A 14,776-nucleotide genomic window follows, 5' to 3' on the forward strand; every position below is an offset into this window, starting at 1 on the left:
AGTGAGGACAAGGGAAAATATGAGAGAGCTTGAGGATGTAGAATGTACAAGACTTGATAAATTATTAAATTTGGTTTACAGGGAAAAGGGAAGAAACAAGAATGATTTGAAACTTTAGAATCTATATGACTGAGTGAATGGTAGTTCCCTAAACATAAGTAGGGAAAAGTAGAGCCCTGATAGGATTTTGGGGAAGGTTCTAATTCTATTTTGGAATGTTGAGTTTGGTATCTAGGTGACTATACTATTGATCCTGTGGAACCAGAGTTCAAAAGAGAAATTACGGCTAGATATCTAAATTTGGGACTAATGTGCAAAGAGATGAACCCATTGGAGAGCATGTGCTAACCAAGGAGGAAGGTATGGAGGAAGAAGAGAGCCAAGACTTGGAGGATATCTTCATATAGGGAGGTAGGGAAAATTGATAATCCACCAAAGAAAACAAAGAAGTAGTGGTCATAAGGTTGAGAATCAAAAAGTAGTTATATGATAGAAACCAAAGTTCAGGAGGGATACATGAGAAGAGCTTGCTTGACAGTGTCCAAAGTTGTTCTGGAGTCAAGAAGGATGACTCCATAGAAAAGTCCATCAGATTTATTAGTTATTCGATCATTGATATCTCTCAAAAAAGAAGTGTCATATGAATGATGGGAAGCCAGGATATAAAGAACTTAGAAATAGGTAGGTAACTAGGTGGAGTAGTATACAGTGTGCCTGACCTGAAATTTGGAAGACTCCTTCCTAAGTTCAAATCTGATCTCAGATACTTACTAGCTGTGTGACCTCTAGGCAAGTCACTTAAGCTTGTTTGCCTCAGTCTCCTCATTTGTAAAATAGACTGTACTTCCTGCCAAGATGGCAGAGAGAAGACAGGCACAGTTCTAAAGTCTCCTGATCTTTCCCCATCTATTATGTAAAACAAACCTCTTAACAGAAATCTGACCCACAAACCCAGAAAGAAAAGCCAGGAGAAAGAACATCTACCTCAGGATTTGTCTCCCTCAGCAGCATTGGACGAATTTGGGTGGGTGAATGGGCATAGAGTGTGGATCAGCCCCGGATCAGCCAGATTAGTGGCTGAATTGGAGCTGGGAGTCTGAGGGCCTGAGAGCCGGACCTACTGGATCAGTGGTGGGACTAGATGGCAGGGGCTTGAGTCATCCAGGAAGCTTGCCAACAGAGCTGGGGGGAGAGTTCTGGTGCAGGAGAGCTGGGGACACCATCCCTGGGCTCCTCTGGTCTGAGGAACTCTGAGTCAAGGCCTCCATTGTGGCTGAGGCCTCTTCCCAGAACAAACAATTGCAGACTACTTCTGCCTCAGGCACAGGTGTGTGAACAGAAGAACCAGCCCAGCTGACAATAGGGAGAGGAATGACCTCAAGCCACCATTGATTGAAGGCAAAAGGATTCATTAGCTCCAACCCCTCCCTTCAAGCTAAAGGAGAAGGCCTCAATCAAGGTCACAGACACTCCAGAGAAAGCAACCAGCACCTCCTACTGGCTAGCCAGAGAAATTGCACTCAGTGAGTAAAGCCTCTATTGATCCCAGGCCCCTGTGAACCAGCCCCTCCCCAACTCAAGGTTTTAGCAAAATGAAGAAGGGTCAGAGGAAAGGTGGATCCATAGAAAAATTCTTGGAAGGGAAAGACCCTAACTCAGAGAGACCTAGAACCTCTGAGGAGAATACGATCTGGTCTTCAGCACAGAAAGACTTCCTTGAAGAAATGAGGAAGGAGTTTAAAAATGAACTGGAAAATTTGGGAGAGACAATTAATACTTTGCAACAAGAAAACAAATCCTTAGAAAATACAATAGGACAAATGCAAAAAGAAAATAATTCTCTGAAAGCCTCAATTGGTCAAATGGAAAGCTCTTTCAAAAGTAGAATTGACAATTGGAAAAGGAGTTGAAAAAAGGTTAATGAAGAAAACTCCTCTCTTAAAAAAAGAATGGAGTCTGCAGAAACTAATGACTCCATGAGACAGTAAGAAACAGTTAAACAAAATCAAAAAATAGAAAAAAATAGGAGAAAATGTAAAATACCTCATCAGCAAAACCATTGACCTCAAGAATAGGTCAAGGACGGCAACCTGAAAATCACTGGGTTCCTCAAAACATTGAAGAGAAAAAAACTTGGACTTAATATTACAGGATCCAGTGATGGAAAACTTCCCTGATATCATGGAACCAGAGGGAAAAGTAATTATTGAAAGAATACATCGATCCCCTCCAGAAAAAGATACTAAAATGAAAACACCAGGGAATGTTGTGGCCAAATTCCTGAACTATTAGATAAAAGAGAAAATTCTGCAATCAGCTAGACAGAAACAATTTAAATGTCAAGGAGCCACAGTAAGAATTACGCAGGACCTGGCTGCATCAACATTAAGGGATCAGAGGGCCTGGAATGAGATATTTCAAAGAGCAAGGGAGCTTGGAATGCAGCTAAGAATCCAATATCCCACAAAGCTGAGCCTTCTCTTCCAGGGAAAAAGATGGACATTTAACGAAGTGGAAGAATTCCAAAAATTACTGATGAAAAGACCAGTGCTAAATAGAAAATTTGGACATCAAACAGGGGGTACAAGAGACACATGAAAAGGTAAAAAAAAGGGGGGGCCATAAAAGAAAAAAAAACTGGCTATATTCCAGCATAGGGAAAAAAGATTCTCATAAATCTTGAGAATTGTAACTCTAATAGAGAGAATATCCCTAGCCAGAAGTGATGGACATTCATGACCTATCCATGAGACTGCTATCCAATGAGATGTAACTGGCTTTAACCCCACTTGGGAGAAAGATTCTAATAACTCTCAAGAACTTTAACTCTATTAGATAGAATGTACTTAGCTAGAAGTGACAGATACTCAGAATTTTCTATGACTCGGAGAGAATGGTCTAAAAAACACTACCTCCTTAAAAAGGGGGACAGGAAGGAGATGGGAGGAGGGAGAGGATTGAATGGGGTAAATTTCATTGCACTAAGAGGTACAAAATACCTATGGAAATAGAGGGGAAGAAGGGAGGAGATGAGAAACACCTAAATCTTCTTCTCATCAGACTTGGCTTAAAGTCAACTTACACATACTTAGTTAACTTAAAAAACATGTAACCTTTCAGGTATTAAAAGGGGAAAAGGGGAGGGGGGATGGAGAAAGGGAGGGGGAGTGGGGGAGAAAGGGGAACTAATGAAAGGAAGGGAAGGGAAAAGGGAAAAAGGGAAAGGGGAAAGAAAGGGGAGGGGTGATATAGGAGGGCAAACACACTGAAGGGGGTGGTATTCAGAAACAAAATACTGGGAATATGGATAAAGGGGGGGAAAGGGGGAAAATACAAACAGAGGGAAGATAGCAAGGAGGGCAATAAAGAATTAGTAATCATAACTTTGAATGTGAATGAGATGAACTCTCTCTTAAAATGTAAGCGAATAGCAGAGTGGATTAAAAACCAGAATCCGACAATATGCTGCTTATAAGAAACTCATTTGAAGCAGAGAGATACATATGTATAAAGGTAAAGAGTTGGAGCAAAATATATTTTGCTTCAGCTGAAGTAAAAAAAAGCACGGGTAGAAATCCTTGTCTCAGACAAAGTAGCAGCAAAAATAGATAGTGTTAAAAGAGATAAGGAAAGAAACTTTATCCTCCTAAAAGGTATCATAGATAATAAAGCTATTTCAATACTGAATATATATGCACCCAATGGGACAGCATTCAAATTCTTAGAGGAGAAGCTGAAAGCACTGCAGGACGACATAGACAGCAAAACTCTACTAGTGGGAGACCTCAACCTCCCGCTCTCAGATCTAGATAAATCGAATAATGAACAAGAAAGAAGTTAAGGAGGTAAATTGTTAGAAAAACTAGATATGGTAGACTTATGGAGGAAATTGAATGGGGATAGAAAGGAATATACCTTTTTCTCTGCATACATGGAACTTATACAAAAATTGACCATGTACTAGGACATAAAATAGACTGGTGAAGGAAATGGCAAACCACTTCATTATCTTTGTCAAAAAATTCCAAAAGGGATCAAAAAAAGTGAAACACCTCTTCTGGTCTTTATTCTCTCATTCTCAACATATTGAATTGTATATCCTGTAGATATCTTAAACTCAACATGTTCAAAACTAAACTCATTATCTATTTCCCCCCCTCAAGATTTCATTTCTTTCTATTTTAATTATTTTTACGGAGGATACCACAATTTTCCTAGTCATCAAGGTTCACAACCTAGAAGTCATCTTTTATTTCTCACCCTCTCTCAATCCCCCAAATTAAACTTTGACCAAGTTCTATTTTACCTTTGTAACATCCTTCATATATGTCCTCTTTTCTCCCTTGATACCTCTCCCTTCACCATCTCAGAACAGGCCCTCATCACTTCACACCTGAATTATTGTAATAGCTTGCTGGTTGGTCTCTCTCTGCTTCTAGTCTCTCCCCATTCCAATTTATCCTCCACTAGACTGTCAAATTATTCTTCCTAAATGCAGTCTGACTATTCACTTCTTCATGATCAAATATGAAACCTGCTATTTGATGTTCAAAACCCTTCATAACCTTGTGATTACTTTTATTCTTGAATATTTCTCTTCCATCCCCATATTCTTTGATTCAATGATACTATACTGGCTTTGTTGTTCTTCACAAAGTCGCTCCATCTCCAGACTCCATGCATTTTCTTTGTGCATGCCATCCAAGCCTAGAATTCTCTGCCTCATTCTCTCTACCTTATAATTTCCCTATCTTCCTCCAACAGCTAAAATGCTACCTTCTACAAGAAGATTCTCCCTTAAAGGTAATATCTTCCATCTGATTCTCTTCAATTTCTGCTTTTTTTTTATCTTGTCTATCCATTTTTTACTGTTTTGATATCTCTCTCCTAATAGATGGTGAGTTTCTTAAAAGCAGGGACTGTCTTTGTATTCCTAGCATTTAAAATTGTATCTGACATTTAATAAACAACACTTAATAAATGTTTGTTCATTAGCTGATGGCAGTAAGTTCAGATTAGATAACATAAACTTGTAGTAGATCCATTTGACATGGTTTTGTGACTTCTTTCAGAGGTTCAGCAACACAGGATTAAGAACAGAGGAATATTGTAGGGGGTGGGCCAAGGTTGATACCCAAGGTGATTCAAGGCATAAATAGTGATAGGAAAAGGGAATTAGGGAAAGGCAAAGGACAGGGTATAACTGAACTAGTTTATCATGAAGTGATAAAGTTGAAGGGAATAAATAGACTAGAATAAGAGTTATTGATAGCATATATTTGTTTTTGGATATAGTTTTCATGATCTTCTAATTCAGGTATGTTTCTCAAATAATGTCTAGCAGCACAGGTCTCAAAATTGTTATTCATTTGTTTTAGTTGTGTCTAACTCCTTGTGACCCCATTTGAAATTTTCTAGACAAAGATACTGGGAATAGTTTTGGTTTGCTATTTCCTCTCTATTTTATTTTATAGATGAAGAAGGTATTTACTGAGGTTTACCCAGGTAGTATCTAAGATCAGATTTGAACTCAGGAAGATGAGTCTTCCTGACTCTAGACCTAATACTCTATCCACTGCTTCACTTAGCTGCCCTGGGTCTTCAAGTAGGAATTTTGAATCTTTCTGGTGTCATAACCCCTTTGGAAGTCTGATTAAGCCTATTGCTCCCTTTTCAAAATAATATTTTTAAATGCATAAAGATACAGAGATTGACAAAAGAAGCCAATTTTAAAAATAACGTTACCAAACTATTGAAAAAATTTATGGATACCTTGGAATCTATTCATGGATCTCCTAAGGTCTAGTTTAGTACCCTTAATCTTTTTAATTTAAATTTTTTTAATTCCCTCAAACATTTTTCTCCTAATCACATGCCAGATAGTTGTCAACATTTATCTTTTTGAAGACGTTTGAGTTCCACATTTTTCTATGATCCACTCTTCTAAACCCCCTTCCCATATGGTAGCAAATAATCTGATATAGGTACAAGTACAGTTGTGTTTAGCATATTTCCATGTTAGTCATGCTGGGAAAGAATTAAGAATTAAGGGGGGGGGTAAACATGAGAAAGAAAGTAAGATCATAAAAGAAGTTTTGAAATGTGCTTTACTTGGCATTCAGAATCCATTGTTGTTTTCTTTGGATATGGATGGCATTTTCCTTAACAGATCTTTCAGGATTGTTGTTCATGAGTGAGAGGAGTTGCATCCATCATAGTTGATTATCTTACAATGTTGCTGTTAGTGTCTACAATGTTGTCCTGGTTCAGCTCACTTCACTCAGCATCAGATCATAAGTATCCTTAATCTTAAAAAAGATATACTTTTGTTATTAAAAGCAACATATTAGATCAGATTAGATTATATACATTTTAGATGAATATTTTATAGACGTGATAAAAACTGTTTTGCTTTGTTTAATTTTAGGTTATTTCGTATGTTGCAATATAAATATATCTCACTTTTTGGAAGAGGTGCTTGAAATTCAATCTGAAGTAAGTCTTTGTTGAATACCAAATTATAATTTATCAAGTCTTAAATTCTAATTAACTCATAAAGTCGGAAATGCTTTTTTTCAGGAAAATATTAGACTCAAGATGTTGCAAAATTAAAATTTAGAATGTAGCAAACCTTACAAAATCAGCCTTAATTGATAGAAGATATTGAGATATTCATATACAAAATAACTAAATCAGTCAATCAATCAGAAGGCATAGTAATCTGAGAAACACTTCTCAACACTCCAGGTTATTAGGGAAAATAGCACAGTCCTTACAAGAATGGAAGAAAGCCTTTAATTCCAGAACAGTCAATCAGTCAATACACATTTATTGTTTACCAAGTTCCAGACACTGTGTAATACAAAAGTAAAGACTTGCCCTCAAGGAACTTCCATTCTTGTGGGAGAGACAAATGATAACATCCAATCAGGATATGTTCTGTGTCTCTGGAAGATAACCTCAGAGGGAAGGAATTGGGGAGGAAAGCCTTTTTTTTTAGGTTTTTTTTTGCAAGGCAAATGGGTTTAAGTGGCTTGCCCAAGGCCACACAGCTAGGTAATTATTAAGTGTCTGAGACTGGATTTGAACCTAGGTACTCCTGACTCCATGCCGGTGCTTTATCCACTGCGGCACCTAGCCATCCTGGGAAAAATCCTTTTACAGGAAGTTGAATTTGTCCTGTGATGAGGTAGGCCAGGGAAGTTAGGAGGCAGAGGTGAGGAGGGAGAACATTTCAGGAATGGGGAACAGCTAATCAAAGTCAAGAGTTGAGAAATGGAATGTCCTTTGCAGGAGACTAGTACAGTTGGATTATGGTTATGGAAGAGAGAAAAGTGTAAGCAGACTAGAAAGATAGATGGGGCCAGGTTGTAAAGGGCTTTAAATGATAAAGAAAATATTTTATATTGGATACTTGAGGTAATATGGAGGCAGTGGAATTTAATCAGAATTTTTTTAGAGTTTGGAGTCAGCAGGTTCAAATCTTTTTTCTTATTAGCTGTGTGAACCTGGGCAAGTCATTAACCTTTTCCAGCCTCAGTTTCTCCACCTATAAAATGAGGACAATAGTAGCATTTTTTGCCACAGAGTTGTTGAGATTATCAAATGAGATAATATTTGTAAAGTACTCTGAAAATTTTCAAATGCTATATAAATATTAGTTATTGAAGAAGGTGATAATAAAACCTACTTTTTTCAGAGAATGAAGGAAAAAGACTCAAAGGAAGTGAATCATGGCTTGCTACAGGAGGTTAGAGGGTGCAAGAATATGATAGAAAGAAGAAAAGAGAAGAAATGAAACTAAATATTTGAGTCTAAGCCACAGACATGAGACTTCCTGAAGAGGGGAGAACTGAACCTCCAATAGAGAGGTATACAATCTTTTTCTACCTAAAGCACAGAAGTGCAAAAATGTTTTGATTTACTTAAACAGTAATTTTACCCTTCAAAAGATGGAAGAAAGGAACTGTTCCAGTTCAGACTCTAAACCACAAGGAGGAACTGATAATTGGGGCGTGGAAATAATGGGATTCTTTGGGAGAAAGGACCATCACCATTTAGGGTGTTTAGATGATGATAAGATTGATGGAGGTACCTAGCTATGTGGTCTTGGGCAAGCCACTTAACCCCATTTGCCTTGCAAAAACCTAAAAAAAAAGATTGATGGAGGAAAGGTTCAAATGCCAAGCTTTTATTTTGTTTCTGCCTTTCTCTTTCATAGAGAATAACCTTCAAACTGAAAAGAACAGAGTGAAAATGATTAGTGGGGAGGTAATAGTCAAAATATTGAAGAAAGCACCTGAAAGTTAAGAGTGCACCTCACTGCCCTCAGTCCACCAGTCTCAAAATGCATTGTATCCTATATGCTAAAAATCTGGCAGATATGATTGCTTGGATCACTTCAATGATCATTGAAAGAGAGAATTTTTCACCAGACTTCAGTCCATAGTCCTCCATCTTGTACTAGAAAATTCTGGAGGAACATTTTCACCCTAGAATTTACATGTTTGAAGTACCGTCTGCCTCTGTGATCCATTTTTTCTGACTGGCTGGCTTCTCCAAGAATTTCCATTTGAAGAGGGCAACCAGCTAGCCATCTTTTCCTTTTTCATGAGGCTTCACACTAGGCTCTTTCTTCATGATCCCTTAATTAGGACCTCTTGCCTTCCTTCAGTCCTTTTTATTTTGTAAAGGACCTTTTTTTTATAAAGGATCATTTTTGATTATAACCCTAGATCACAACATTTTGGAGAATTGTTATACATACATACATATATATATATATATATACATATACATTTATACACACACAAGTACACATATATATAATTGCCTTATCTATATAAGGATCCAAGTATGGTTATGTTAATAAATCTATTCAGTCAGTCAGCAAATATTTATTAAGCACTTACTAAGTGCCAGGCATTGTTTTAATCTAGCCAAATATTTTTAAATTAACTTGGAATGCAATATCTAAGGTAGTCACCAGCTGGTGCTCAAAGCCCATAACACCTGAGTTTTTGTATCTGCCTGTCCTTACCCTGGCTAGTCATTTTCTAGCAAGGGTAGCAACCTTAGTCAACTGGAGGCTATTCACATCCTCAAAACTGAAGCATCCTTTAGCTCAGAAACACTTATTTTGAGCACTAGTGTGTTGCATTTCAGTTTAGTCTAGGAGATGAAATGAGATATTGTTCATATATATATTAAAATACATAATCTGTTTATTTCTAGATAAAAATTTTACAAATTCAAACCCTGTTAAATTTACATAATTTTTAATAATATGATATAGATTGCAAAACAATTTGGATAAACCATTTCCTTTGCATCTGAAACCTCCTTGAACATACCAGCTATTCAATATAGTTGAGAAAACCTCAGATACCAGTACTCTGGCTCATAGAAAAGGAATGGGAGGTGGAGTAGACAAGAGGGAAAATAATCCTGGGAAATGAATAGAAGATGGAGAAACAGAAGGGATATGGTCAATACTGATATTTTGTAATCAAAGTGGTCTGCTTTTACTCTAACACCCCTCCTCTCTTCACTTGCTCAGATGGGAGTAACCGTTTTTTACATTTCTTCCTTTTCATTCTCCCTAAAGATCCACCTTCAGGAGTTGAAACTTGTTTTACTTGTGGTTTTTTTTTCTTTCCTCAACTTTATTTATTTAATTATTTTCTCCTTTCTTTCTCTTCTGCCTGTGTTCTTTTTGGATTTATTACCTTTCTTAACCAGAGTCTTTATGGGTGAATGTAAAATGTATGTGCCTGGTATTTTGTTTAGTTCTCATAAGAGTGAAGTTTATCTCTTTCCTTATTCTTGATATTTGTATACTTTTCCTTTTGAGCAACTTGAGAAATGTAACAAACTCCTTCTTCTTCTTTCTCATTTCTTCCTTGTTGAACTCCTTTTTCCTGTCCCTTTTCTTTTCTCTTTTAAAACCATGAAAATAGAAGTAATTTACCTCTAGACTAAATGTTTTTCTGATTTAACTTTCTCTGTGATTCTTTTTCTTCCCCCAAGGCAATGGGATTAAGTGACTTGCCCAAGGTTACACAGCTAGGTAATTAAGTGTCTGAGACAGGATTTGAACTCAGGTCCTCCTGACTCCCCCTTTTTCTGATTTTTGAAGACATTAGGATTGTTTAATAATAATAATAATAATAATAATAATAATAATGATAATAATAATATCTATATCACTGTGCTAAGCATTTTGCAAATGTTATCTCATTTGATCCCTACAATGACTTCTGAGTATTTTTTCATATTCATTTTTATACTCATTTTACAGATGCAAAACCTGAGGTTAAGTGACTTGATGACAGTCACATAGCTACTAAGTACTGAGGTCAGATTTGAATTCAGCCTTTTGATTCCAGGTTCAGTGTTTGATCTGTTGTAATACCTCCTAGCTGCCTCTTTCAATACCTCCTTCAATTGTTCACATGTATTTACTTTTCTAGTTTTCCCCTTATTTCATTGTTAACATTTCAAAGATTCTATTCACCTCTGGCTTTTTCATCTAGAATACTGAAAGTCTCTATTATTATTATTTATATTATAATTTGTAAGGTTTGGGGGTTATGTGACTTGGCTGGAGTCACATAGTTATTAAGTATCAAGTCTCTGAGGTTAGATTTGAATTCAGTTCCTCCTGATTCTAGGACTCTAAATTTTGTACCACCTAGTTGCCCAATTCTATTTCTATTAAGTTCCATTTCTCCCCTACTTAAGTGCACTTTAGAATTAGATTTTCAGGGTAAGTAAATCTTGTTTGTGAGCTTTTATCTTTTGACCTTTAGAATATTGTATTCTAAGATTTTATCTCTTATGGTTGTTATTAATATAATTTTTTGATGATGCTGACTAGTTTTCTTTGTGCTTGAACTCTTTCTGATGACTAGAAGAATTTTTATTTGATCTGAAAATTCTGGATTTGGGTTCTGATATACTTAGAAAATTTCAAATTGGGGTTAGTTTCAGGAGATTAGTGACTCCTTTCTATTTTTACTTTCCCCTCTATTTCTAATATAAACTGGGTAATTTTAATTTTTCTTTTCTTGACATGTTTTATAAGTTAAGTATCAAATACTTTACATGTTCTTTTTAAAAACTCTTTTAATTTTGTCCTAATATTTCTTGTCTCTCATAGTTGAGTTTTGTTTGCTTCATCCTATTTTTTTTAAAAAGGAGTCTGTTATTTGGGTAAGTTTTTCAACTTTTCATTTTAAGCTAAAAATTCTTCTATTTTTCCCCTACAGAGGTTTTATTATTCAAGTTAGCTCTTGTACCCAGGCCATTTTTCTTTTCCTGAGACTACTTCCAGTAGTGGAGCTAATATCTTCTTTATTTTCCCTTGGGTGTCTCGTGACTGATTGTATCATTTAATTGTAGTCTGTGTCTTCTTCTGTTTATGCATTTTTCTAACTTTAGTTTGTGCCAGGGTCAAGTTCTACCCCTTCCTGTACCTTGGTGGTCAGGTCCTGTTTGGTCCTGACTGCTATCATTGTCTGCAATAGCCCCCTTCCCACCAGTGTGTTTTGCATTCAGAGCACTGCCAGCTTTTAGGCTTCCCCCTGATTATCCTACAAGAAATCTTTAGGATCTCCTGTGGCATTCTGGTCAGAATACTTAGAGTTTTTGTTCCAGAAGATAATTTGGTAGGCCTCTGGTTCTCCTGGAATCTTCCAGATAAGAGAGATGGCTGGCTATCCTATTGTTGGTCTATATTTGTACAGTCTTCTCTATTGGGATCCTTCTCCTAAAGTCTGTAAGTCATGGGGTTTTTTTGTCTGTGTAGTCCTGAGATGGATGAAAATAATTATTATTGGTTGTCTTTGTATTGCTTGACCATCATTTGATCTGTCTTCCTTTTTGTAATATATAATGGGAGAATTGTACTCTTCTAATACCCTTCATATTGCCATCTGAACTAGACATCCTTGTCTTACCTATTTTTGTATTATTTCCCCGTGTGTAACACTTCTAGTAACTTTTAGTTCAATTGAATTTTAGTCCAACAACTATGTCAGATATAACTTGAAGGCTCATCTGTTCCAAAATATCTTACCAGGTTTCTCTGAATCTTTTATAGTCATCAGTCTTTATAGCATAGGAATATTCTATTACATTCATATAACAATTTGTTCAGCATGCTCTAGTGACTATAACCTCCTTGGAGACTAGTTCAAGGAAAGTTTTCTGGGTTAAAGGATATAAATGATTTATTAACTTTTCTTGTACAATTCCAAATTGTTTTCAGAACTGGTTGAACCAATTCACAATTTCATTTTGGAGGCAAACTCAGTGAGAGACAGTATGATATGGACAAAGAGCCCACCTTAGACAACAAAACTTGGGTTAAAGTCTCACATCTGTCACATACTAGCTTTGTGACTCTGGACAAATTATTTATCCTTTCTGGGAGAGAATTAAACTCTACTTATTTATAGTTGAAGAGGCATTCATCTGCATTTTGAACAGTTTTTTGGTATATGGTTATTTAGAAGGAATTTTTTTTCTTTGGAAAACTGTTTATATCCTTTGCCATTTTTCTGTTATGGAGTTTTATGGTGAAAAGTATGTTGAATTTGGAGTGAAGGTTCAAATTATGATTCTGCTACTTACTACCTGTGTCATTTAATTACTCTGTGTCTAAGTTTCTGTAAAATAAGGAGGTTAGGCTATATGACTTCTAATTTTTTCCTTAGTAGTAAATCTATAGTCCTATGGTTCCTGTACATTTATTGGTGATAATCATTTGTTGTTTTTTTATCCAAACTTTTTCTTTTGATACCACTGTAGCTCCATTAATTTTATTTATGTAAAGGGTTATTATTTGTAAACAAAATGGTCCATTCTACATTTGAAGTAATTATTTTCTTCAGAGAACTTTCTTATCTCCTTTTCCATCTGACTAATTCTATATTTTAAGGTATTCTTCTACTCATTAACTCTGTGGACTGCTTTTTCCATTTGACCTAAACTGATTTTTAATAATGTTGTTTTCTTCAACAATTTTTTAGGTCTCCTTGACTAAGCTGTGGACTTGGTTTTCATGATTTTCCTGCATCTCTCTCATTTCTCTTCCTAATTTTTCCTGTACCTCCCTTACTTGATTTTTAAAATCTTTTTTTGAGCTCTGCCATAGCCTGAACCCAATTCCTAATTTTCTTGGAGGCTTTGGATACAGAAACTTGGACTTTGTCATCTTCTGAGTATGTGTTTTGACCCTCCATGGGATCAAAGTAATTGTCTGTGGTCAGGATCCTTTTTTTCCTTCTGTTTACTCATTTCCCCAGCCTGTGCCCTGGTTTTGGGGTGCTTCCCAAGCTTTTGAGTGTTATTGGGAGACTTCTACAAGGATATCAATTCATTCAATCTCTTATAAGAGGCTCTGACTGCTCTCTTGGACTGTGCTTTGGTCTGTGAATGACCACAAGTACACTCCTCTGCCCTGGAGCTATGAGGAGGGTCCTTGTTCTGTTATGGCAGTATGGGGGCTTAGACTGTGACCAGGGTCTGAATATGTACAAAGCCTCCAGAATCCTGTCCTGACCCAGAGACAGAGGAGAGACCTCAACAGTCTCCCCCCCCACCCAACTCCTTCCTTCTCTGGAAGCTTCTGGCAAGCAGCACCCTGCTTGGCAGCTCCATGGGCCTGCTTCTGTTTCCTGGGATCTGGGTTATGCTGAGGGCTGTTACTGTGCTGAGGGCTGTGGCTGCACTGAGGCTGTCTCCATGCTCACTCTGGCAGAGGTTTCCCAACTGATCTTCCAGGTCAGGAAACTCTGTCTGCTGCCACAAGCCAGAGCTCCCAGGACCCAGGTGCTCTGCAGGCTGTTCTTGGAAGGCAAGGATTTTAATTATTGAATAATAATCAATCTTCATAATCATATTATTAAATATATTTAATATCCTAAATTGATTCTCTTTCCCCATCTCTCTCTTCTATAGAAAGGTCAAAGATATTTGTGATTTAATTTTTTTGTCTTCATCTTTATTTAGCTATCTATTATCTTAATAATTTTTAAAATTTTCTTTTTAGGGTTCTCAAAGAAGCACTGGACTTAAATTCAGATATGACCTCAGATACTTAGTAGACAAGTCACTTGACCTCTGTTAGCCTCAGTTTCCTTAAATTGAAAATGGTTAAGATAATAGCACCTCTTTCACAGAGCTGTGAGAATTAAATGAAATATTTGTAAAAACACAGTGTCTTCCACATGGTAAGTGCTATATAAATGTTAATTCTCTTACTGTACTTTGCATTTCTATTTTAGTTTGCTAAATATCTGTTCCCTCATTTTTTTCCTTATCTCATGCTAAGGCTAGCATTTCTCATTACATGTGGTGAAGATAGTAGAGATTCTTTTACCCTGATCTTACTTCAAAAGCTTGCAATGTACATGATGATCATGTTTCTTTTTAGATACCTTTTTGATTATATTTTAAAAAGTTCCTTTATTGTTTTTTTCTGCCTTTCTGCCCTTATTGATATAATCTCTTATTTTTACTATTTTTGTTGTTAATATGACTTGTTATGTTTATAATTTATCTAATTATTATATTCCTGGTAAAATTTTCTACTGGTTGTAGTGAATAATTTAAAAATATATATTGCTGGTGCCTTTTTGAGAATATTTCCTTTAGTATTTTTTGGTCACTATTCATTAGAAATACTGTTTTATATATTGTTTCTCTGTTTTATCTTCCCTGGTTTCAGTACCAGGACTATAGAAGAAACTTGTAAGATATTCTATTTCTC

The 14,776-nt window shown here is 36.3% G+C and overlaps 1 long non-coding RNA gene across 1 annotated transcript in view; it reads left to right on the top strand.

Moving 5' to 3' along the window:
• The first annotated feature begins 300 nt into the window (after nt 1–300).
• LOC141503154 (uncharacterized) overlaps nt 301–14,776 on the top strand; it is a 44,044-nt gene continuing 29,568 nt past the window's right edge. Inside the window, exons 1-3 of the long non-coding RNA XR_012472776.1 lie at nt 301–411; nt 6,428–6,495; nt 7,700–7,871. This is a non-coding gene — a long non-coding RNA (uncharacterized LOC141503154). The remainder of the gene's footprint in view (nt 412–6,427; nt 6,496–7,699; nt 7,872–14,776) is intronic.

This window comes from Macrotis lagotis, chromosome X (assembly GCF_037893015.1).
Source record: "Macrotis lagotis isolate mMagLag1 chromosome X, bilby.v1.9.chrom.fasta, whole genome shotgun sequence".
In the NCBI taxonomy this organism is placed as follows: Eukaryota; Metazoa; Chordata; class Mammalia; order Peramelemorphia; family Peramelidae; genus Macrotis; species Macrotis lagotis.